General features: G+C 37.8%; 1 protein-coding gene across 3 annotated transcripts in view; it reads left to right on the top strand.

Annotated features, from left to right (window-relative positions):
• The window catches only part of LOC133652225 (atos homolog protein B), an 86,640-nt gene that overhangs the window by 4,262 nt on the left and 54,466 nt on the right, over window positions 1-27,912 (top strand). For all 3 annotated transcript variants that reach the window (XM_062050737.1, XM_062050738.1, XM_062050735.1), the window contains exon 2: window positions 24,219-24,291. The gene's annotated coding sequence lies outside the window, so the exon portion shown is untranslated. The remainder of the gene's footprint in view (window positions 1-24,218; window positions 24,292-27,912) is intronic.

The raw sequence follows: 27,912 nt of genomic DNA, 5'->3' as shown, positions 1-27,912 counted from the left end.
AAAGAGTTGGACAATATCGGAATATCGGATATCGGCAAAAAGCCATTATCGGACATCCCTACAGATAATGTGTCTTACCTTATACACACACCATAATAATAATCCTATGTTGAAACACAATACAATCCATCAAGGGGTGCGGCTTCATAGCTTACCAAAGTCATACTAAAACATTTTGATAGATTTTTGAGCGCCATGAGTAATGTTCTATATTTTCAATGGAACATACAACATTTTGGTGTTTACTTGAGTCATATTGCAGTCTACACATATCTCTTATGTGTGACTGCCATCTACTGGCCACACTTATCATTTCACCCAAAAAATTTAGGCCATCTTTATGTTTACTTGGTGCACGTACAGTACAGGCCAAGAGTTTTTATTTTCATGACTAATTACATTGTAGGTTGTCACTGAAGGCATCAAAACTATGAATGAACACATGTGGAGTTATGTACTTAACAAAAAAAGGTCAAATAACCGAAACAAATGTTTTGTATTCTAGTTATTTCAAAATAGCCACCCTTTGCGCTGATTACTGCTTTGCACACTCTTGGCATTCTCTCGATGAGCTTCAAAAGGTAGTCACTTGAAAAGGTTTTCACTTCACAGGTGTGCTTGTTTTTGTGTATTTGGAATTGCAGCTGAGATAGGCTCCAGCACCCCCCGCAACCACGAAAGGGATAAGCGGTAGAAAATGGATGGATGGATGGATGGAATCAAACCATACAGACAGGACCGTGATATTTATAAAAACTATCTTGCATTCATTCATACTTGCTCCAAACTGGGGGTTCTTAATCTTTTTGACCTCAGGGCCCATCTTTTCCACTACAGAGGGGCCTGAGGCCCACTCAAAATTGAACACTGAATTATTCAGTAATTATATCTAACCTATTTACAGTGTACAGCCTTGTCAAATGATATAAAATCCTGTGTTAATCACAGATAATACTATTTATTTAACACATGAACCTTAGGCTTAGGTCAGACTGATTAGAAAAAATAACTACAAACCAAATAAACTGCTTAAGAAGGGACTCATACATAACTGATGGGCATAAATAATGAAAATGTTTCTGAACTAAATTGTCAATAAGATTAAAGTGCAAATGAAAACACAGCTTCACCACTTTAGTCATATTTTTTTGCCTTCAAGAAACTTCTCCATAGCTCCTGAAACTTCTGTATAGCTCCAGACCTCTTCTGTTTGTTTGAGATTGTCATTACTGCCACAAGTGCTGGGAAAGTGTATCACAACAGAGTGCCGCTGCGGCCCATACGGACCACAGCTGAGAAACGCATATTTTTCGGCGGCTCTCTAGGGGGCGCCTGCGGGCCAACAATGGTCAAGAAAGCCGTTTTTCGAATGTGCCCATTTAGTAACGTTTTTCCAAAGTGTGGTGTCAGCGGATATCTCCATATTTGGTGAGGATTTACTCAAAGAGCTTTGCTTGAGTCCAACTTTGTGGTCCATAAGCTCCTTCTTTTTCTCCATCCTCTTGTAGTGGGGCAGACTGGCTCGTACATGCACATGAACCCCCTGCTGTTGCCATTTCTAAGTAGCGTTGATTGAACTTATATATGTATATGGAAGTGCTAAAAACGACAACGTAGCTGACGGGGAGAAGACGCAGTTAAAGTGAAGACACGTAAAAAAGACCGCCCATAAGGTGTGCGTGAATGCACAAAGGTAACTCCGTATGGAGCGCTATAAACGACAACTTGGCTGACGGGGAGAAAACGCAGTCGAAGTGGAGGCACGTAAATAAGACCGCCCACAAGCTGTGCGTGAATGCACAAAGGTGAGCTTTGTTGATGTTACTGACTTGTTGGAGTATTTGGTCAGTGCATAACTGCAAGCTAATTGATGCTAATATGCTATTTAGGGTAGCTGTTTGTACATATTGCATCATTATGCCTCATTTGTAGGTATATTTGAACTCATTTAATTTCCTTTACTCATGTCCTCTGTGTATTTAATTTATATTTGCATGTCTCATGACACATTATCTGTATGTATTTCTGATAGTTGTTTGCTGTGGTCTGGAACAATATGGCACACAAACGTTACCCAGCTTGAAAAGATTGTAATGAATCCAATATATAACCGATATATAATAAATTGGCGGCTAATATTGGCGCTATCTTCACCGCGACAATTAAGTTGACCAACATTTGGCAGAACATATTTTCCATGCACTTCATCTTTGACTCCTCCCTCATCAATAACACGTCTCCACATTGGCGAGCGATATCAAAAGATGAGACGTGAGACGTACCGGTGCCCGTATTATTTTGAGCTTGTCAAAATGAGCCACCTAATGCTACTGAATCCTTGTGCACCGCACGATTCGATTCGATTCTTGGGGGTAAAGAATCGATTCAGAATCACTTCACTTTTTTAATAACATTGGGTGCCAGTTCTATGATTAACTGCATTCCTTTACAAAATAGATAAACAGCTCTGATAAATTTATATATTACTTAAAAGAAAACTGTGTTATTTTTTTTAAATAATCTATTCAGAATCGTTACAAATAAGAATCGAGATTAATTAGAAAATCTACTGTGCGCTCATGCGCTGAACGTATTTCCAAGTTAAATAGCCATCAAAATGAGCTACCTTGTGTATATAAAGACTAGACTTTGTCACTGGCGCTTCGAGTAATTCTTTTAAAGTACATTCCTGTCAAAGTGTCTTCTGACCATTAAACGTAGACAATTGCAGCATGAGAAAGTTCACATTAATTTTAATAATGGTAGAATACATTTTCGTTTTCATCGCCGTTTAAACAGGAAGAGCAATTTCAGTGAGAACAATGTAGTAAAAACAAAGATTTGTGTGTTTGCGCGAGGAACTACGGCTACTTAGCGGTGGTGGGAGCATCATTTGATGGCTGAAATGCTTGTCAGAAGATGCTACCTCCTATATATTATATAAATGACTAAATAATAGCAGTACACGTAAAAAATATTGCTATCGAGTTATGCAACTGGTAGCTTTTTTTGACGAAGCAGCTCCACTATATGTTATATAAATGACTAAATAGTAGCGGTACACATACAAAATTTTGCTATCGAGTTATGCAACTGGTAGCTTTTTTTGACGAAGCAGCTCAACTATATATTATATAAATTACTAAATAATAGCGGTACACGTTTAAAAAATTGTTCTGAAGTTTTGCAGCTCCACTTAATAGAACACCGGTGCACAAATGAATGCTAACAAGGTTGCTATTAGCTGCCAGCATCTGTCCGAGGAATGCTAAGTGGAGATGAACTCTGTCGATGCACTTCATCTTCAACATCATCAGAATCCGTGAGCCGTTGACGTGAGCAATGCTAATAACACGTAATGCTAACAACACAGCTAATGGTCACAGCTGCGACTGTCAAGTTGAGCAAGTTTTGGCAGAAACTGAATATCTGTGTGATACAGTAGTAACTAGCCTAGAGGTCGGCAACCATACTTACCAACCCTCCCGAATTTTCCGTGAGAATCACGAATTTCAGTGCCTCTCCCGAAAATCTCCCGGGACAACCATTTTCCCAAATTTCTCCCGATTTCCAGCTGGGTAACAATATTGGGGGCGTGCCTCAAAGGCGCTGCCTTTAGCGTCCTCTCTCACCTGAAAAGGAGACTATTATATATGTATGTCTCCGTTATCCATAGGTTTATTTATAACCCATAAAGTAGGCAGGCACGGAGCTATTTCTCAGCGTGTGTTTATTCCAGCCGGCACGTTAATACACTGACACACTACATCCGGATTCCCATCATGCATTGCTTCAAAACTACGGCAGGTAGTAATGTCCAAAAATATAACAGAGACGAAGCAGAAGAACGTAGAAGAGACAGTCATGGCAACGACAAGTAAGAAGAAGTACGCTTGCAAGTTCCAAAATGATTGGAAACAAGAATTTCAGTGTAACATATGCCGAGACAAAGATGGCTATGCTGATAGCTGCAGGCAACATCCCGTTCTCATTTGCGGATGCTTTCAACAAATCCGTGAAGGGTATGTTCCCGGATTCAGAGATCGCTCGCCAGTACTCAAATGGCGGAACAAAGGCTACTCAAATAGTGAAAGGTAAGTGTTTTTTTTTTTTTAAAGTAAGTAGCAAGTACAGTACAGTTAGTGGAACAACTGTGTTTTCATTACTGTGTACTGTACTACATACATATGTGTGTGTGTGTGTGTGTGTGTGTATATATATATATATATATATATATATATATATATATATATATATATATATATATATATATATATATATATATATATATATATATATATATAAGACTTGAATTTCAGTGAATTCTAGCTATAAATATACTCCTCCCCCCGGCCCTGCCCACCCCGACCCCGACCCCGCCCATCTCCCGAATTCGGAGGTTTCTTTTCTTTTATTTTTTTATTTTTTTTTAAAGTTATTTTTTTTTTTTTTTTTTGTCCTGTCCAGCTTCTCAGGCAAATCATTATGTTGATATCGGCTGTACACATTTACTTTACAAAAGAGAAGTGTGGGATACTTCTCCTGTTGCCTTATTTGTATTTGACTTTATTAAATGTATTTATATTATAATTTGATGCAGCCGGGCCTGAGCAGGAGGGGATAGAAAGAGAAAAAAAGGAAGACAGAGGGGGAAATTGTGGGGACAAGAGGGGGACTAGACAGAGAGACAAAAACAACAACAGCAAACACAACAATAACAACAACAACAACAATAGAGCAACATACGATATGTACAAATATGATGGTAAAAGTGATAGCAAAGAAGCAGTTAGCGAAATAAATAATAATACAGAAATGACAATGAGCATTATTACACTACAAATGGAGCAATACAAATACCAATAGAAATAGCGCTATTGATAATGAACAATACCAATAATTTACCTCTATGATCAACAATACAGTTGTTCAAATGCAACAATACATATACGTAATGATAACTAGAGATACAAAAGAATGCAGAAAAATGGAGGGGAAGAAAGAGAAGCAACCTATATTAACCTTGTAGATTGTTATAGTAACAATAGGTTAAGCTTTGTCAGTGTGCCATGTGTTACCCAGTTTGAATTTGAATTCAGAGATTTCAAGGTTGGCAAGTATGTCCGCAACCCAAAATGTTGGAAGAGCCATATTTGACCAAAAATACAGAAAACTAATCTGTCTGGAGCCGCAAAAAATTCAAAGCCTTGTTTAAGTCTTATAATGAAGGCAACACATGATATAAGTGTCTATATTAGTTATATTAGCCTACTACCAAAATGACTTTAAAGTCTTATATAAGTGTTATAATGAAGACAACACATGATGTAAGTATCTATAGTAGCTATATTAGCCTACTATCAAAACGACTTTAAAAGTTTTATATAAGTGTTATAATGAAGGCAACACATGATGTAAATGTCTATATTAGTTATATTAGCCTACAATCAAAATAACTTCAAAGGTCTTATATAAGTGTTATAATAAAGACAGCACATGATGTAAGTGTCTATATTAGTTATATTAGCCTGCTATCAAAATTAATTTAAAAGTCTTATATAATTGTTATAATGAAGTCAACACGTGTCTATATTAGCTATATTAGCCTACTATCAAAATGACTGTAAAAGTCTTATATACGTGTTATAATGAAGGCAACACATGATGTAAGTGTCTATAGTAGTTATATTAGCCTACTATCAAAATTACTTTAAAATTCGTATCTAAGTGTTATAATGAAGGCAACACATGATGTAAGTAGCTATATTACCTAAATTAGCCTACTATCAAAATGACTTTGGAAGTCTTATATAAGCGTTATAATGAAGACAACACATTATGTAAGTGTCTATATTAGCCTACTATGAAAATGACTTTAAAAGCCTTATATAAGTGTCATAATGAAGACAACACATGATGTAAGTGTCTATATTATCTATGGTAGCCTACTATCAAAATGTGTCATGTGTCAGGCTGACGCAAATGTTCTTTGACAGAAATGTTGAAATTTAATATTTATTCAACACATTTTTACAACATTGGAAAACATTAGTAAAACTTCTCAGAGGGTGAGATAACTATTGGAAATGACTATCTTAGAATGGCCAAAGGTTGTTTGCTGTGGTCTGGAACAACGTGGCACACAAACAACTATCAGAAATGCAGCCAATATTACATACAGATAATGTGTCATGAAACATGTTAGTATAAAATAAATATACAGAGGACTTAAGTAAAGGAAATTAAATGAGCTCAAATATACCTACAAATGATGCAATATGTACATACAGCTAGCCTAAATAGCTTGTTAGCATTGATTAGCTTGCAGTCATGCAGTGACCAAACATGCCTGATTAGCACTCCAACAAGTCAATAACATCAATAACTTTGTGCATTCACTCACAGCATACAAAGTTTTGTGGACAAAATGAGACAGAGAAGGAGTGGCATAGAACACATCTTTCTGTGGCAGCGTCGGAGAAAGTTGTACATGTAAACAAACTACGGTGAGTTGAAGTGCCGCCGAAATTAATAGGACAAAACGGTGTTCGCCGAATACTCTCATCAGTGTAGCATGTTGAATATAAACAGTGGGATTTCTAACAAATAGGAAGATTTGTGTCATGTTTGTCCTCCTACAAAAATCTATTTTTTCCCTAATTTGTTACCATTTTCATACATTTTAGAAAAAGCTCCAGGGCATTAGCAGCTAACATTAGAAGTCCATCCCTGGTACGGTATTCAACGTCCCGTGATGCGTACAATCTTTGTTTGTCCAAATGATTGTGGGTCTCCAGTGTGTACAAACTGTATGGAACCATAACCCTCAATGCCAGCTCACGCTGCTAACGGCTAGCTGCTGACACAAAGTGTACAGTATGTGGAGTCATAAGGATCTCGTTACAAGTGGTGGTGGTACGTCATGAGCAAGCTAGTATGAGTAAAAGACAAACAATGTCGTCTTGCTGGTAATCGAACATCCTTTTTAATCCCCGTTCAGGCCAAGATGCCTGAACAATCACTGTAGAAATGCTAACTGTTTTCTGGCATTCATAGCTGTCCCCGTTGTCTGTGCAATTAAAGGCTTTGAGCTGATGAGGTTTTATTGTCACCGCTCCAATGTGTTCTCTGCAGGATTTGATGTGGGAGATTACATATGATTATGCGGGCTACAACCAGTAAGCAACAACACTGCTCTAGGCTGTATTGATCCTGAGAGTGTGTATTAAAGCAGAAAAGACACAGCGTTTGTATGCGTTGTACTATTTAAACGCTCATAATTATTATGAGGGTTTGAAGTAGGGCTGGGCAATATGGCTGAAAACTGTATCACCATGTAAGTGTTTTATAGAATAGAATAGAATAGAATAGAAAGTACTTTATTGATCTCTGGGGGAAATTCAGCACCACAGTTCGCTCACAATAGACAAACATTTAGGTATTTTTACATGTGAATAATATAAATACAGTCTATTATACATATACATACATATGTCGACTTATGTTGGTCGATATCGATATTTATTGATATTTTTATGACCTATGGTAGGGTTGTCCCGATACCAATATTTTGTTACTAGTACCTAAATGTATTTTGATTATTTTCGATACTTTTCTAAAAAAAAAAAAAGTGGACCACAAAAATGGCACATTGGCTTTATTTTAGCAAAAAATATTTGGGTACTTTAAACATATGTTTATTATTGCAATTTAGTCCTTAAATAAAATAGTGAACATACTAGACAACTTGTCTTTTAGTAGTAAATAAACAAACAAAGGCTCCTAATTAGTCTGCTGACGTATGCAGTAACATATTGGGCCATTTATCTTTCTAATATTTTGTCAACATTATGAGGGACAATCTGTAAGAAATGATTATTAATCCACTTGTTCATTTGCTGTTAATATCTGTTTATTTTCTGTTTCAACATGTTCTATCTACACTTCTGTTAAAATGTAATAATGACTTATTCTTCTGTTGTTAGATACTTTACATTAGTTTTGGATGATGCCATGTATTTAGGTATCCATCCGATACCAAGTAGTTACAGGATCATACATTGGTCATATTGAAAGTCCTCATGTGTCCAGGGACATATTTACTGAGTTTATAAATATAATATGAATTTTAAAAAACGAAAAAATATTTTGTGATGCTAAAAAATATCAATGTTATCATAGTAGTATCGACTAGATATGCTCCTGTACTTGGTATCATTACAGTGGATGTCAGGTGTAGATCCACCCAATATCTACCCACGACGCCGGTGAGCTATTGTATCCTCCTAGGGTGTGTAGTGAAGCATGTTTAGCTATTCCTCGTCCTGCAGTGATAATACTTGTAAGAAACTTACTTTATTTGTCGCCATGGAGGCCAGGATTAGTGATTTAGAAGTAGCTAAATCACTGCCGACTGCGGATGGATGTTAGCTGCTAGCTACAGTAGCTAGCCATGTCTTAAAGCACCTCTTCCTGAGGGTGTTTCAGTGTTATAACTTCACCTTTGTCTTTAGTGTTTAGGCCAAAATGCGTCCATTCTCCCTTTTTTGTCTACACACTGTGGGGGACCAGTACTTTTTTAGAGGTAGTATAGTACCGAATATGATTCATTAGTATCGCGGTACTATACTAGTACCGTTATACCGTACAACCCTTTTTAATTACAGCAAGGTGGTCTTGCCGCTGGGCCTTAGGCCTATCGCATCTCCACCGGTGCCTGTGGTGGACTGTGCATGGCAGGGACGTCCTCTTCCCTGAAGCAGGCCTAAACCTGACCGCATACCAGAAAAGGTTTTGCTGCAGGGTCTTCAGCTGGGGACCACCTCTCATTGATGTTTCGCCCCTTAGCCCAGAACATCTCCCGGTGGCGGGGCAGTGAACAGGGACGTCTCCCTGACACCCCCTGCAGCAAAACCTACTTGGATGTTGCTCCTCAAGTCTTGTCGCGTCGTTTGAGCCAGAGCCATTGGCTAGCTTTCTCTGCTACTTCTGAAAGCTCCTTGGTGGATCTGCTCAGGGTGGCTCCACATAGTCCCAGGTCCTTGAACAGGCGTGGTGTTGTTCTGCCCACAAAGCCTCTGGCTCCCACCTCCACCGGATACAGTCTCACCCTCCATCCACTTTCTCTGCACTCCGCGACCAGGTCTGCATACTTTGCCTTCTTTCTCTCGTAGGCAGCTTCCAGTCCCTCCTCCCATGGCACTGTCAGCTCAATCAGTACCACTGACTTCAGAGCTGCAGACCACAGCACCACATCTGGTCTTAAGGTGGTGCTGCATATCTCCTGTTGGAACTGGAGCTGCCTACCCAGGTCCACTTCCATCTTCCACGCCGCCCCTGGTGTTAATAGCTTGGCGGGTGGTCTCTTGCTGGAATGTGTCGCAGGTTCCCCGTGCCTTAGGAAGTGGATCCTGCATTGGCTTTCTGCTGGACTCTGGTTGTTTGCCTCCTGCAGACTTTTCTCCAGCACCTCTGCCAGCTTGCTGAGGACTTGGTCGTGCCGCCATCTGAGCCGACCCTGTGTCAGCGCCATTTTGCAGCCTGACAGAACGTGCTGGAGTGAGGCATTGATGGTCCCGCAGAGGTCGCATGATTGCTCTGTGCCAAGCCATTGGTGGAGGTTTTTAGGGCTCGTGAGGGTGTCATATGTTGCCCTGATGAGGAAACAGTGGCAGTTTCCAGAAATCTGCCCAGCTGATTGCTCGGTTCGAGACACCCTCCCAAGTTGTCCACCTCCCCTGCTGCCCCTGTGCCACAGACCTTACTCTGAGCTCCTCCTGCTCAATCCTGGTGACCTCAGCAACAACAAGGTCCTTCCTCTCTTTCCTGCCTGCCTTGGACCATAGGATGGGTGGATCGCTCTATCCAAGGCCTGCCCGGCCTGTCTAGACTATGCCCACGACTTCTTGATGTTGCAGTCTCCCCATCGCCTTCTGGACCTCCTCCTTGGCCCTCCACTTCATTCCAGTCTCGACTCTGGCATTTGCATCCGCCACTGCCCTGTCGGAAGAGTTCCTTAGCTCCATCACCAGCCTTGCCTTCTCCTGCCTGTAGCCCAGGGTGATAGATTTCAGGGGTAGCTGGAGTGAGTTCCATCCATACAGGCCAGCAGCTGAGAAGCACCGTGGCAGGCCAAGCCATTTTCGGATGAAAGAGTTGGCTTTTGCTTCCATCCGGCTTACGGCTGATGATTTGACTTCGCACAGCTTCAGAGGCCACATCATCCTTGGGTACAGGGTGAAGTGGTAACACCACACCTTGTACTTCCCAGGTAGCTGCCTTGCATCGATCTTGGACAGGCCCTCTGAAAGCTGCTGGAGGATGATTTTTCCCATGTCCTTGTCTGAGAGACCAGGTGTATAGAGTCTTCCCAGGCTTCGGTAGGGCTGATCCACGATGCGTGGGATGTCGTCTCCGCTGATGGTGAAGGTGACTGTCGTTTCTCTTTCCCTTTCGCATTGAGAGGCTCCTTGACTTCTGAGGCTTGAACCTCATCCTGGCCCAGGTGATCAGCTCATCCAGCCTCTTAAGTAGCCTGGATGTGCATGGGGCGGTTCGTAGCAGGCAGGTGATGTCGTCCATATAGCTCCTTAGGGGCGGGAGCCTCTGGCCTGCGGGCAGCCGGACACCACCCACCACCTGCCTTGCCCCGATCAGGATGACCTCGAAAGCTGCCACGAAGAGAATGGGGGAAATGGAGCATCCCATTGCGATCCCTACCTCCAGTTGTTGCCAGCCAGTGGTCACCTTCTTCAGTGCATGTCCTGGAAGTAGATCTTGATCATGGTCCTGATGTTATCTGGGATGTAGAAGAATTCCATGGCATAGTCTATGAGCAGGTGTGGCACTGACCCGTAGGCATTGGCTAGATCTAACCATATGATGTGCAGATCTTTCTTCTCCCTCTTAGTGGTCTGGATCTGTTCCCAAATCATAGAAGCATGCTCTACGCAACCAGGAAAACCTGGAATCCCGGCTTTCTGGCAGCTGGTGTCAATGTAGTTGTTCTCCGTGAGGTAGGTAGTCATTCTTCTCGCCATCACAGAAAAAAAAACTTTCCCCTCCACATTCAGTAGGGCTATGCTCCTGAACTGCCCTAACTTATGGAAAATAAGGACCAGGAGAAAACATTGTGAAATGTAAACATTTTTATTTCAAATGTAACTTTCCTCTGATTATAATCCCTCAGCTATCAAGGCAGAAAGCAAAGGAAATGTCAACACAAGCATGGAAAACAGTCAATGTATACAGAATTGTGAAATCACATTGAACACTTAATACACTCTTAAAATGAAGGTGCCAAAATAAGGAATGTGTAATAAAGTGTAACAAAATAGTGTGAAAATGTAAACCTAGAGAAACCTGAAAATAACTATTTTCTGCAGGTTTAGTGCCAGGAAGTTACGGCTGTGCTCTAAAGGGTGGTTACCGGTCTTGGTGGGACGAGCAACTTTGTGTAATTTACAGACCACATTGGTCTTTAAAAAAACAAACAAAACAAAAAAACTGCCATACTGTCGAGGTGACTTTTCCTGTTTTATCCACAATTTATTTGCTCTCTGCAGCACACATTTTTTGTTTTTCTTCTGACTTCATGCAAGGAATCAACCGCTAGACGACAAAATGGCGCAACCAAACTTGATAGTTGATAGTAGGGGTGTCAAAAAAATAGATTTCCAAATGAATCGCGATTCTTATTTGTAACGATTTTTAATCAAAAAAAAAAATAATAATAATTTTTTATTATTTTTATTTTAATTTCTCCCCAAAATCTGTCCTGTCCAAGCACTTTAGTAAATGTTTGGCTAACATTTTATTAAATAAAGCCTTTTTTCTTTTAGGTGATATATCACAGCTGTTAGCTATTTTATGGAGGAATGTAGTTCATCATAGAACTGACACCTAAAAGTATTGATTTTGAATCGAGAATCGTTTTGAATCGAGAATGGATTCTGAATCGAATCATGTGGTGCCCAAAGATTCACAGCCCTGGTTGATACTGTTACCTGATTGGTTGTTAGCGTGTCACTCCGATTGATCCGTGATCACTTCCTGCCTTGCTTGGTTACCAGAGAGCCAGTGCCTTGGTTCATGCAACAAACTTGTTTCGCACTACCATCTTCTTCCAAAGAAGAAGAAGAAAAATTGAAGGCATTGATTGTGTCCATCACAATGTATTTATCTTGTGTCTTCAAAGCTAGAGCCAATCAATTCATGTTTACATTGCTTCTCATGGAAAACTGCTTCACTTAACAAACTTTTCGATTTACGAACTTAACTGCTTCACTTAATAAACTTTTCCATTTACGAACCATGTTTAAGAACCAGTTAAGTTCGTAAATTGAAAAGTTTAAGTGAGGCAGTTTTCCATGAGAAGCAATGTAAACATTAATAATTGGCTCTAGCTTTGAAGACACAAGTTAAATACATTGTGATGGACACAATCAAAGCCTTCAATAAAATAAAATAAAATGTCTTCTTTTTCTTCTTTGGAAGAAAATGGTAGTGCGAAACAAGGTTGGTTGCATGAACCAAGGCACTGGCTCTCTGGTAACTGAGCAAGGCAGGAAGTGATCACTGATCAGTGGGAGTGACACGCTGACATAGGGCTGGGCGATATGGTCTTTTATTCATATCTCCATATTTTGCCTTAGCCTTGAATTAACACTGGATGCATATAATCACTCCAGTATGATGATTCTATGTGTCTACATTAAAACATTCTTGTTCATACTGCATTAATGTATGCTCATTTTAAACTTTCATGTTCGTTATCTCCTTCTGTTGTTGACTATTTTTTTAATACAGTGTTGATGTGGAAATGGTTGCTTGGGCATTTTGTGGGTGTGGCACCGGCCGTAGATGTTGACATGTGGAGTTTCAAGCACTCTTCATTCTCTAGCGGGTGACTTTTCAAATGATGCTACACATTAGCAGTAATGCTACTTTTTGTATCAACGCTTTTGCTGCATACTTGACATATTACGGTTGTCTGTTCAACATCTTCCCGCTTGAAGCCAAACCACCGCCAGATGATGGACCCTGTGCTGTTTTTCTTGGGAATTAATTCTTCTTCCTCCATTTGTTACCAGATTGGCACCTTCTTTCTCTTGTATTACCACTCGCACCACTTCGCTAGCATCACTTCTAACGTTACCCATGCCGCTACCTCTCTGCTCCGCGAGGGCATATGACGTTGCACGCGCGACAGTATGTGACGTATGTTAGAAGGTGCGCTTGTTGTTTATCTCTCTGTGAGAAGGAGAGACAAGAAAGAGTGAGAAACACATGCAGTGTAATGCCCGCAGCTAAAAGCAACTGCATGAGAACGTATACTTGAATATCACGATATAGTCATTTTCTATATTGCACAGAGACAAACCCGCGATATATCGAGTATATTCGATATATCGCCCAGCCCTAGGCTGACAGCCAATCAGGAATCTTTGTGCGTCACATGGTTCGATTTGATTCCTGGGTTGTAACGATTCGATTCAGAATCAATTCTCGATTCAAAATCAATACTTTTTTAATACCACTGGGTGCCAGTTCTATGATTAACTACATTCCTCCATAAAATACAAACTTTTCCATTTACAAATCATGTTTAAGAATCAAATAATTTCGTAAATTGAGGTTCTGCCGTGTGAGCTGCATGACTCTTACTGTGCTATGTGAATTGCACATTAATTGCGGCCATTCAAAGGCGCCATATTGCTATGTGACATTCATTCCGCCAATGTCACCGTGCGTCCAGATATATCTGTGCATTATATAGGTCACAGTGGAGCTTATGGAGCTCAGACCTGATCACTCCCCGTTCATCCTAGCACTCAGCCTGCCTGTCCTCCGTGTACGGTTCTAACCCAGCAGACTGTGCATTAAAAGAAGCCTCTCATGGTCCTCCATCTTGACTGGTGGATAATTTATCCTTAAATGAATAGGAGCTCAATCAAAATTGAACATTATTATCCAACCTTTCACCTCGATACTACCTTTTGATATCAAACATGGACAGAAAGCATTTCATCAATCCTGTCCCTAAAGGTGCTCTAGGTCTGTGTGTTTGTTTTCCATAGTTCCAGCCAAAGTAATTGCAGCTCAGATGACATGTACACACAGGAAAAAAAACAACCTGCAGAGCCCTCAAGCTTTTTGTTTATCTTAGATGAATATCTCGGGCGTTTATGTGTATGCTTGTCTTATAGCAGTGCATCGAGTGTATTTTTGTACTAATGTTTATCTGCGTGTCTTCCTCTGGGATTCTGAAAGCAACTGACCCATAACGGTGCTATGCTATTTATTTGTCAGCTTTTATTTACTTTGTGCAATAACTCAACAAGATACCTCAGTTGAGTTTTTGATCATAAAGTCCATTCACGCTATGTCATAGACCAGGCTAATATCAAACATTTATGGGGAAATACATTTTTTATCTCGCATAATTGAATGGAAATCGGTTATTTCTGAATGTTCTAAACTCCTGTTGACCAGTATAATGTAGTCAGGGATGGGTACCAAACTCTGGACTTTGATAGGCACCAACTGAATTCCATTGGTAGTACCGGCTATTGGTTCATGTACAATCAAACGGTGCCATATATATTAGCTATATTAGCCTACTATTAAAATGACTATAAAAGTTTTATTTAAGTGTTATAATGAAGACAACACATGATGTAAGTGTCCATATTAGCTATATTAGCCTACTATCAAAATGACTTTAAAAGCCTTATTTAGGTCTTATAATGAAGGCAACACATGATATAAGTGTCTATATTAGCCTACTATCAAAATGACTTTAAAAGTCTTATATAAGTGTTATGATGAAGGCAACACATGATGTAAGTGGCTATATTAGCTATATTAGCCTACTATCAAAATTACTTTAAAAAGTCTTATATAAGTGTTATGATGAAGACAACACATGATGTAAGTGTCTATATTAGCTATGTTAGCCTACTATCAAAATGACTTTAAAAGTCTTATATAAGTGTTATGATGAAGGCAACACATGATGTAAGTGGCTATATTAGCTATATTAGCCTACTATCAAAATTACTTTAAAAAGTCTTATATAAGTGTTATGATGAAGACAACACATGATGTAAGTGTCTATATTAGCTATGTTAGCCTACTATCAAAATGACTTTCAAAGTCTTATATAAGTGTTACAATGAAGGTAACACATTATGTGTTATGGGGGGAAAAATGTATCTCGCATAATTGAATGGAAATCAGTTATTTCTGAATGTTGTAAACTCCTGTTGACCAGTATAATGTAGTCAGGGAGGGGTACCAAACTCTGTACTTTTATAGGCACCGACTGAATTCCATTGGTAGTACCGGCTATTGATTCATGTCAAATCAAACGGTGCCATATATATTAGCTATATTAGCCTACTATCAAAATGACTGTAAAAGTCTTATATAAGTGTTATAATGAAGACAACACATGATGTAAGTGTCCATATTAGCTATATTAGCCTACTATCAAAATGACTTTAAAAGCCTTATTTAAGTCTTATAATAAAGGCAACACATAATATGAGTTTTTATTTTAGCCTACTATCAAAGTGACTTTAAAAGCCTTATTTAAGTCTTATAATGAAGGCAACACATGATATAAGTGTCTATATTAGTGTCAGTACGTGGACTATGGGGTGGTTGTTTTCCCGAGATGCAAGTGAACTTGGACCGGACATGGCGTGAATGTAATGACATCTTTATTTTAACACTAATAAAAGGAATAAACAAAAGGCGCGCACAAGGGCGGAAGTACAAAACTTGGCTATAAAAACAAAAACTAGCACAAAGGCAGAACTATGGACAAAAAACAAAAGACACTAACTGTGGCATTAATAAACAAAACTTACTTGCTATGACGTGAACAGGGCAGCATGGATTATGAAACAAGCAGCGTGAACTAAGCATGAAACTGTAAACATGACATGAAGCAGAATGATGTCGCCAGGAAGACAGCCTGGCAACTGGAAGCTTAAACAATAGTGACATGATTAGTGACAGGTGTGCGAGTGCAAAATGTGAGACAGGTGCGTGACATGAGGACAGGTGAAAACTAATGGGTTGTCATGGAAACAAAACAAACAAGAGTGCACAAAGGGTCCAAAAACCAACATAACCAAAACAAAACATGATCACACAGACATAGCTATTTTAGCCTACTATCAAAATGACTTTAAAAGTCTTGTATAAGTGTTATGATGAAGGCAATACATGATGTAAGTGTCTCTATTAGCTATATTAGCCTACTATCAAAATGACTTTAAAAGTCTTATATACTGTAAGTGTTACAATGAAGGCAACACATGATGTCTTATGGGGAAATACATTTTTTATATAGCATAATTGAATGGAAATCAGTTATTTCTGAATGTTGTAAACTCCTGTTGACCAGTATAATGTAGTCAGGGATGGGTACCAAACTCTGTACTTTTATAGGCACCAACTGAATTCCATCGGTAGTACCGGCTATTGATTCATGTCAAATCAAACGGTGCCATATGTATTAGCTATTTTAGCCTACTATTAGAATGACTTTGAAAGTCTTATATAAGTGTTACAATGAAGACAACACATGATGTAAGTGTCCATAATAGCTAAATTAGCCTACTATCAAAATTACTTTAAAAGCCTTATTTAAGTCTTATAATGAAGGCAACACATGATATAAGTGTCTATATTAGCCAACTATCAAAATTACTTTAAAGGTCTTATATAAGTGTTAGCAACACATGATGTGTTATGGGGGAATACATTTTTTATATAGCATAATTTAATGGAAATCAGTTATTTTGATCTGAGCCGAGGATATCGTTGTGGCTTGTGCAGCCCTTTGAGACACTCGTGATTTAGGGCTATATAAGTAAACATTGATTGATTGATTGATTGATATTTCTGAATGTTCTAAACTCCTGTTGACCAGTGTAATGTAGTCAGGGATGGGTACCAAATTCGGTACTTTGATAGGCACCAACTGAATTTCATCGGTAGTACTTGCTATTGATTCATGTAAAATCAAACGGTGCCATATTTTTATACCTTTTTCACAAATTCCTCAGTAAATTCACCAAAACGTCACCGTGGAGTTATTGAGTCTGTTTAGCTGATTGGAGAGTTAGCTTCCGCAGCTGGTGGGTCCATGACGATGACTTCTATTTTGTTTGATCCACCATTTTACTGCCGTGTTACAGACACCATTTGGAAACATTCAAAGTATGTTAGTAAATATATACAGAATGTTTCTGTAAAAATAACTTATTTTACAACGTAAATATCTGCGGCTTATAGTCCGGTGCGGCTAATATATGGAAAATATGTTTTTTCTTCTAAAATGTTGTGGGTGCGGCTTGTATCCCGGTGCGCTCTATAGTCTGGAGAATACTGTATATAAAACATTGATGGATGTAGAATAGAGGAAAAGAGCGGATCCAATTACCTCCATCGTTAGCTGACTTTTGCTGGCGTTTATTTATGAGTTAGAATGCATTCAAAAAACACGTGTTCTTGTCTCACAGAAGGATTGTGAATGATAAGCACAATCCCCAAAAAGCGCCGTTCCCTTTTAAGCACCTGCAGAGTACAGATTTTGCACCATAGACGATTCGATTCAGAATCGATTCTCGATTCAAAATCAATACCTTTTTAATAACACTGGGTGTCAGTTCTATAATTAACTACATTCCTCTATAAAATAGATAAACAGCTATGATACATTTCTATATTACTTAGAGGGGAACTGCACTTTTTGGGGGGGGAATTTGGCCTATTGTTCACAATCCTTATGAAAGACATGATGACGAATAGATTTTTTTTTATGCATTGTAAGTATTAAATAAAAGCGCCAACAATACTCTATTTACATTTCGTGATTTGCATATAAACCAAGTATTAGTGATATTGTTATTATAAGCGCTAACGCAGAGAAACTCTTTACAGCGGCGCCGTGATCACTTCTTGTGTGCCGATGTTGACATCATGGAATGGGCTGCTGTTTCCTCGCTTCCCTGCTCTCTGTAAGTTTATTGTAGATCATAAATCATGCATCTCACCTGAAAAGTAGATGGCTGAGGATATAATCCGACAAGTTGGGACACTTTGACAGCCATGCAGGACCTGGAATTGGCGAGAAAAGCGAAAAGTGCAAACATGCCAGCAGTCTGCATCCTAATGACAGCAGACATTGTACAGTAAGATATGTTTTATTATGTTTATTGGCTCTCATAAAGTATGCAGTGAGTAATAATCAGTGATGACGAGAAAAAAAATCAAAAGTGATGCTATTTTGAAATGAATGTGCCGCATATGTTTAAAATGATCAAAATATGCAAATATTAAATGTTATTAGAAATGTGCCTGTTACTACATTGCATATATACTTACATCATGTATATATTACATGTTATTATTAATGTTACTACATTACATATATACTTCCATCCATCCATCTTCCGCTTATCCGAGGTCGGGTCGCGGGGGCAGCAGCCTAAGCAGGGAAGCCCAGACTTTCCTCTCCCAAGCCACTTCGTCCAGCTCCTCCCGGGGGATCCCGAGGCGTTCCCAGGCCAGCCGGGAGACATAGTCTTCCCAACGTGTCCTGGGTCTTCCCCATGGCCTCTACCGGTCGGACGTGCCCTAAACACCTCCCTAGGGAGGCGTTCGGGTGGCATCCTGACCAGATATATATACTTAAAAAAAAGTGCAGTTCCCCTTTAAAAAAACTTTATTACTTTTTATCGATTTTTTAATTTTTTTTACTCTATAAAAAATTGTTACAAATAAGAATCCCAATTAATTTGTAAATCGATTTTTTTTTTGACACCCTCACTCATCATGACAGCGCAGTATCTACTTCTACTCGTACTTTAAAGTCCATGTAAGGCAGCCTTGCGCAGCTGTCTGTGTGGGACTTGTTAGACTTGTCACACTTCGGCTTTTATCTTTGAAACAATTTGAACAAATCATGCAGGCTTTTATCTCATCAGGTCTGGACTACTGTAATGCACTTGACACTGGAATAAGTCCAAATGCACGGTCACGCTTAGTGAGTCCAGAACTCTGCGGCACGACTTTTTAACGGGAACCTAAAAAAGAGAGCACGTCACCCCAGTTTTAGAATTGATTTGAAAATTAGTTTTTAAAGCTTTGAATGGACCGGACCCAAAGTACATCACGGACCTCATCCAAATGTAAAACCCACTTTTATTCTCTGGCTTTTAAATAGACGTGAGTCTTGTGGTCCTTTTAGTGTTTTATTATTTTATATTGATTTGTTTTTATTGTTTTATTTTATTTTATTGACGTACTTTATTATTTTATTCTATTATTATTTGTTTGTTTATTGTTTACTTTTATTGTTTACTTTTTTATGTGCAGCACTCTAGAGACAGTTTTGTTGTGCTATAGAAATAAAGGGGATTGGATTGAATTGGTCACACTGTACTAGGGTTGTATGGTATGCCGGTACTAGTATAGTATCGCTGTACTAATGAATCAAAAACGGTACTATACTCTGTTTGAAAAGTACCGGTTCCCCCTTTTTTTTGTCACGTCATGACATTGCTGATTTTACATGCAGAGGAGCATGTTCGGCAACACACACACAGAGTACTTACAAGCAGACAGTGTGTAGACAGAAAAAGGAGAATAGACGCATTTTGGCCTAAAAAGTAAAGATAAAGGTGAAGTTATAACACTGAAACGCCCTCAGGAAGAGGCGCTTTAAGACATGGCTAGCTAGCTGGCAGCTAACATTCATAAGCCGGCAGTGTTTTAGCTACTTCTAAATCACTAATCCTGGACTCCATGGTGACTTATAAAGTAAGTTTCTTACAAGTATCGTCCCTGCAGGACGAGGAATAGCTAAACATGCTTCACTACACACCCGAGGAGGCTCCAATAGCTCTCCGGCGTCACCGCTAACAAAAGCTAGAGCGCCTGAATGTAAACAAATGCCATGGGTGGATCTACACCTGACATCCACTGTAATGATACCAAGTACAATCTAGTCGATACTACTATGATTACATCGATATTTTTGTTGTATTATATTATCGTCACAAAATATTTTTTCCTTTTTTTAAAATTCATATTATGTTTATAAACTCAGTAAATATGCCCCCGGACACATGAGGACTTTGAATATGACCAATGTAAGACCCTGTAACTACTTGGTATCGGATTGTTACCCAAATGTGTGGTATCGTCCAAAACTAATGAAAAGTATCAAACAACAGAAGAATAAGTGATTATTACATTTTAACAGAAGTGTAGATAGAACATGTTAAAAAATAAAGTAAGCAGATATTATCAGTAAATGAAGAAGTAGATTAATTATTCATTTTCTACCACTTGTCCTTAATAATGTTGACAAAATAATAGAATGATAAATTACACAATATGTTACTGCATATGTCAGCAGACTAATTAGGAGCCTTTGTTTGTTTACATACTACTAAAAGACAAGTTGTCTAGTATGTTCACTGTTTTACGTAACGACTAAATTACAATAATTAACATATGTTTAATGTACCCTAAGATCTTTTGTTCAAATAAAGACAATAATGCAATTTTTTTTGTGATCCCTCTTTATTTAGAAAAGTATTGAAAATACATTTTGTTTATATTGGTATCGGGACAACCCTACACTGTACTGTTCTGTACTCTGCATCAATATTAATGTTCCGCTATTACAGCATTGGTTCTGTGTTTTCATATTGCAATACTTAGCGTGTATTTACTGTGAAACACTGTACCCAAGAAGCTCCTTCAAGGGTATGGCGTAACGTCCATTGAACAATTGCTTCCTTCCACTGAATACCAAGCATTTCTCCTGTCATAAGATGGCTGTCAGACATATTTGGTCTCACTACCAGGTGTGCTCGCTAACTTTGTCCTGCCTTCAGGCTCAAAACAAAGCTCCTGCACAACTAAATCTTATCTCCAACTGCTGCTTAAGGACTGCGGGTTGGACTGATCTCAGGATTAACCCCTGTCCTCGCCCTCGCCCCGTCCCACCTCACTGTGCTGTGCCTGGAAAGAAAACACAGGTTGTTAGTAAGGAATGTGTAAAGTCTCGCCCATTATCATAACTGGGAATGATTACATGACACACCGTAATGTCCCTCTGACCAGTACACCACAGGAAAGTTCATTTGAAAGGATTTGTGGGAAGACTGAATCGAGGGAAATGAAAGCCTTGCCCAAACGGGGATTGAGGAATGAGGCGCAGGAGGACTGGAGAGGGAGCGATGGCGGCAGAACGCAGGGCCTAAAACGTGAGAGGTGGAGCAAGGCTGCTGTTGTGTTCTGTCCTTCATGAATAGGCAGCATATTTCTGCGGAACATTCCATCCTCTGAGCTCATGTCACCAAAGATTCAGCAGTGCTCTTTTCTTCCACCACTGTATGACGGTCATGGTGTTATTTGTTGTCTTCTCCACTCCAGATTTACAGTCATTTGGGTAGTGAAAAATAAATACTCTCTCTCCTAGGGTCCAAGTAAGGCTGAAAACTGGATCACTATGTTAGGCCTTGTTTACACTGCACATGAAATCTGATTTTTTTTTTTGCCCTCAAGTGATACAGATCTGATTTTTGTTGCCATTCTAACCCAGGGGTGTCAAACTTGTTTTCATTGAGGGCCACATTGCAGTTATGGTTGCCCTCAGAGGGCGGGTTTAACAATGAGTAATATATGAATACACATATACAGTATACAGTTGTGGTCAAAAGTTTACATACACTTGTAAAGAACATAATGTCATGGCTGTCTTGAGTTTCCAATTATTTCTACAACTCTTATTTTTTTGTGATAGAGTGATTGGAGCACATACTTGTTTGTCACAAAAAAACATTCATGAAATTTGGTTCTTTTATGAATTTATTATGGGTCTACTGAAAAGGAGACCAAATCCGGTGGGTCAAAAGTATACATACAGCAATGTTAATATTTGGTTACATGTCCCTTGGCAAGTTTCACTGCAATAAGGCGCTTTTGGTAGCCATCCACAAGATTCTGGTTGAATTTTTGACCACTCCTCTTGACAAAATTGGTGCAGTTCAGCTAAATTTGTTGGTTTTCTGACATGGACTTGTTTCTTCAGCATTGTCCACACGTTTAAGTCAGGACTTTGGGAAGGCCATTCTAAAACCTTCATTCTAGCCTGACTTAGCCATTCCTTTACCACTTTCGACGTGTGTTTGGGGTCATTGTCCAGTTGGAACACCCAACTCAGGCTGTAAGACTCTTGAACGCATTAAAATAATCCCCTCAATTCCCCCCAAAAATGGATTAACTCGCTGGAATATAAAGACAATATAACATATATCCATAAACGTGGATGCATATGCAAAAGTGCAATATATTTATCTGTACAGTAATCTGTTTATATCTGCACCTTATTGCTCTTTTATCCTGCACTACCGTGAGCTAATGCAACAAAATGTTGTTCTTATCTGTACTGTAAAGGAAGGAAAAGGAAGTCTAAGTCTAACTGTGCCCAAGAGCCAACCTCCCGGCTGATGATTTTAGGTTGTCTTGAAGAATTTGGAGGTAATCCTCCTTTTTCATTGTCCCATTTGCTCTCTGTAAAGCACCAGTTCCATTGGCAGCAAAACAGGCCCAGAGAATAATATTACCACCACCATGCTTGACGGTAGGAATTGGTGTTCCTGGGATTAAAGGCCTCACCTTTTCTCCTCCAAACATATTGCTGGGTATTGTGGCCAAACAGCTCCATTTTTGTTTCATGTGACATCACATGGACAAAGATAAGACCTTCTGGAGGAAAGTTCTGTGACATGTTCTTTACAAGTGTATGTAAACTTTTTACCACGACTGTATATACAGTACAGGCCAAAGGTTAGGACACACCTTCTCATTTTAATGTGTTTTCTTTATTTTCATGACTATTTACATTATAGATAGTCACTGAAGGCATCAAAACTATGACACCTGTGAAGTGAAAACCATTTCAAGACTATGTCTTGAAGCTCATCGAGAGAATGCCAAGAGTGTACAAAACAGTAATCGGAGAAAAGGGTGGCTATTTTGAAGAAACTAGAATACAAAACATGTTTTCAGTTATTTCACCTTTTTTTGTTATGTACATAACTCCACATGTGTTCATTCATAGTTTTGATGCCTTCAGTGACAATCTACAATGTAAATAGTCATGCAAATAAAGAAAACCCATTGAATGAGAAGGTGTGTCCAAACTTTTGGCCTGTACTGTATATATATAATAAACTAACAATATATTTTTTTACATAGGCTGCAAAAAAAGTCTTTAAATTTTACTTTAAAAACTGGCAGCTCAGTCACCAGAATTTTCCAGTAAAAGCTTTTTTTTTTGCGTTTTTTTTTTTTACAGCATATACAAAAATTAATAAATTGAATGGAATGGAGAAACAATACCACTATTTTTAGCGGTAAAATTCAGTCAGTTGTTTTTTTTACTGTCAAATGTTATTGTTTTAATGTTGTTGTTTGTTTTTTGTTTTTTTATGTTTTAGTGTCTTACTGTTCATGGGAAAAAAACAGTACCAAAGTTGATTTTACGGTAAAGAACTCAGTCGGTGGAATTTAACCATAAAATCTATAGTCAATTTTACAGTCTACAATTTGATTGATAATTTGTTTTGCAATCTTAAGTCAAACAGATATTTAAGTACAGTATTTATCTTTATTTTCACAAAAAAGTATTTTTGGAATACTCGACCATATAATATTTAGATTTTGATAATATTTAATTTTAAAAGATATGCAATTGCATGCTGTACATTATTTTTAATGTCAAAAGGGAAAGAACAAATATATTTAGTAAGAAAAGATTACCTTATTTTATTAACGCATATTATTTCCAGGCTTTCGCGGGCCACATAAAATAATGTGGCGGGCCAGATTTGGCCCCCAGGCCTTGAGTTTGACATCAGTGGTCTAAATGCTCCAAAGTGCTTTAAATCTGGTCTTTTGGCGTCAGATTCAGGCCTCATCAGGAAGTAGCCCTGAATCCGATTTATATTTTGTGCTAATGTTGTTGTTATTGTGGACTGAGCAGCCACTACAGAGAGAGTCTGGGGTTATTAACACACTTTCTACATGATGGCTTCACAATACGCACTCAGGGCTCATTGATATTGTATTTGTGATTGGTCAAATGTGGGCCACGTCGCTAACATATGCATTTGTTGTTTAAGGGCACACCGGTTGGCTTCCTGGATACTACAGTGGATGCTAGTTCCTGAGAAGACCTGTGTGCTTCCCACTGTGGTGAGTGTATGCATCCACACCCAGCTGCTCAAACATGCCCTCGCACACAAACCTTGTCACCCAATTGTTACACTTGCAAATATCAACAGGAGTGTGTGGGTGGGAAACAACCACACACACACACACACACGCATGGACGCACGCGCACACACACTCACACACACACACACACACACACACACTAAGTTGTGTTGTTAATTATTATTTGAAATCAGACTCATTTGATTTATTTTTCTTATTTATTTTTTGAAGTTTCTAACACAAACGTTTCCTCAATATTTACCTTATACTCATTCATGCTAAATTACAATAAAGCCAAAAACATATACTGTATATATATTTTTTCAATTTGTATTTTTTCATTTTTTTTATAACTGAGGTTTCTAACACAAGCGTTTTCTCATTAATAACCTCTTTTTCGTTCATGCTAAATAACAGTAAAGCCAATTGCATTACTTTTTCTTTTCTTTTTGTAATTTTTTTATTTTACAATTTTTATATTTAATTGTTTTATAAGTGAGCTTTCTAACACAAGTGGTTCCTTATTAATTACCTCATACTCATTGATGCCAAATTACAGTAAAGCCAAACACAATATTAGTTCTTTTTTTTAAATTAGTTTTACACAATTTAGTTTTGGTTTGTTTTACTTTTTTTGTTATTCTATTTCTAATTTTTTAGGTTTCTAACCTAAGTGTTTCCTCATTACTTATACCTCATACTCATAGATGCCAAATTGCAGTAAATCCAAACGCATGATTTATTTATTTTTTTGTTTTGTTTTATTTTATTCTTCTTTTTTTTTTAGGTTTCTAACACAAGTGTTTCCTCATTAATTACCTCATACTCATCCATGCCAAATTACAGTAAAGCCAAACGCATTATTTATTATTGCTTTTTTGTTAGATTTCTTTATTTTTATTTTTTTGTTTCATTTTATTTTTATTTGCAGCTGAGATAGGCTCTAGCGACCCCGAAAGGGACAAGCGGTAGAAAATGGATGGATGGATGGATGGATGGATGGATGGATGCATTTTTTTTTGTTTTCTAACGCAAGTGTTTCCTCATTAATTACCTCATACTCATAGATGCCAAATGACAGTAAATCCAAACACATTATTTATTTATTTTTCTGTTTTGTTTTATTTCATTTTATTATTATTTTTAGGTTTCTTCAAGTGTTTCCTCATTAATTACCTCATACTCATAGATGCCAAATTACAGTAAAGCCAAACACATTATTTATTATTATTTTTTTGTTTGTTTTTTTATTCTATCTTTTGTTGCGTTAATTTTTTTTATTTTATTGTATTTTTTTTAGGTTTCTAACCCAAGTGTTTCCTCATTAATTACCTCATACTCATGGATGCCAAATTACAGTAAAGCCAAACACATTACCTATTTCTGTTTTGTCTTGTTTTTTTTTTTAATTATTTCTTTTATTTCGTAAAAAGTTTTTATTTTATTGTATTATTTTTTTTGGTTCCTAACCCAAGTGTTTCCACATTAATTACCTCATACTCATTAATGTCAAATTACAGTAAAGCCAAACGCATTATTTATAATTTTTTTGTTTTGTTTTATTTTTTTTTAGGTTTCTAACCCAAGTGTTTCCTCATTAATTACTCATTGATGCCAAATTACAGTAAAGCCAAACGCATTGCATCACAGAAATGACGGCACCACCATTGCATGTTCAATTCTGACACATGGAAATGGGGAAACATGACAGATTTCCTGTCATCCACTGTTTGCCTTTTGCTCCACTGAGACGCCAGCATTTAGCTCATAAACAAGAATGCATGCTTACGTATTGGATTTCTAATACAACTCCCCTCTTCTCACATAGACACAAAAAACTCTTTCCTTTCCCATATTTCCTCCTCCCTTTTGTTCTCTAATATATAAATTAATAATATGTATGTTTTTCAAAATAAAATGTCAATAAAAGTAAAGTGCAAATGAAAATATAGCTTCACCACCTAAGTCCTCATTTTTGTACTTAAGAAGGAACTCATGAAAATCAAGTAAAAATACATTTAGATACAATTATTTAGCGCTAAAATATAGTTAACTAATATATAAATGAATAATAATAATATGTATGTTTCTTAAATACAATGTCAATAAAAGTAAAGTGCAAATGAAAATACAGCTTCATCACTTTAGTCATAATTTTTGCGCTTAAAAAGGAACTCATGAAAATTGAGTAAAAATACATTTAGATACAATTACCGAGTGCTAAAATATAGTTAACTAATATATAAATTAATAATAATGATATGTATGTTTCTTAGATAAAATGTCAATAAAAGTAAAGTGCAAATGAAAATACAGCTTCATCACTTTAGTCATAATTTTTGAGCTTAAGAAGGAACTCATGAAAAATGATTAAAAATACATTTAGATACAATTACCGAGTGCTAAAATATAGTTAACTAATATATAAATGAATAATAATAATATGTATGTTTCTTAAATAAAATGTCATTACAAGTCAAATGCAAATGAAAATACAGCTTCACCACTTTAGGCATAATTTTTGCACCTAAGAAACTTCTCTATGACTTGAGCTTCAGTTTGTTTGAGCTTGTCACTACTGCCACAGGTGGTGGAAAAGTGTATTACAATGGAGTACCGCTGCGGCCCATAAATAAATGATAAATGGGTTGTACTTGTATAGCGCTTTTCTACCTTCAAGGTACTCAAAGCGCTTTGACAGTATTTCCACATTTACCCATTCACACACTGATGGCGGGAGCTGCCATGCAAGGCGCTACCAGCAGCCATCAGAGGCAATGGGTGAAGTGTCTTGCCCAAGGACACAACGGACGTGACTAGGAAGGTAGAAGGTGGGAATTGAACCCCAGTAACCAGCAACACTCCGATTGCTGGCACAGCCCCTCTACCAACTTCGCCACGGCGTCCCATACGGAGAAACTATATTTTTGGCGGTCCGCTAGAGGGCGCTCACTTCCCAAAATGGTGAAGAATCCCTGACTTGCATCTTTTTATATGTGAAAACAACAAAAGTATAATGAAAATATTTAATATGTCTGTGCACCTTGGATTACAGACGCACAGACTGAGATACGCAGTTTTGCTACAGTAACACTTGCATATACATTGGTTTAAAATAAAGGAAAAGCACGCACTCTCCAAAAAACTTTATAAAACAAAAATAAAGATGTGCACGGCAAAAAGAGTACTTGAAGAAAAAGCAAGGCCAGCAACACACATGCATGTCCTTCTAATGATTTTAAGCGGAGGCGCTACCAAACACAGACCGGTTTCGAAAAGGTCTTTGTCAGTGTGCCATTTTCAACAGGAAGTGATGCACTTAATAGTCACAGCTGTGGTTAATCAATTGACATAACAATAAATCAATAACAACTTCAAAAATGAAAGTGCACAAATAATAGAGAAAATAGAAAATTGTACAAAATAAATAAATGACTCAGTACAGTATCATTGGAAAATAAATGAAGCAATAATATTTTTTTATTGCTTTATACATTTTGATTTTTGTATTGCTTTATTTTTTATTCTTTTTTTTATTGATTTATCTATATAAATTGTACAAAATAAATCAAAGACCCAGTACAGTATCACAGGAAAATA

The sequence above is a fragment of the Entelurus aequoreus genome, linkage group LG06, assembly GCF_033978785.1.
Source record: "Entelurus aequoreus isolate RoL-2023_Sb linkage group LG06, RoL_Eaeq_v1.1, whole genome shotgun sequence".
In the NCBI taxonomy this organism is placed as follows: Eukaryota; Metazoa; Chordata; class Actinopteri; order Syngnathiformes; family Syngnathidae; genus Entelurus; species Entelurus aequoreus.
Note: the sequence above shows the minus strand (reverse complement) of the source record. Positions and strands in the feature narration are given on the sequence as shown.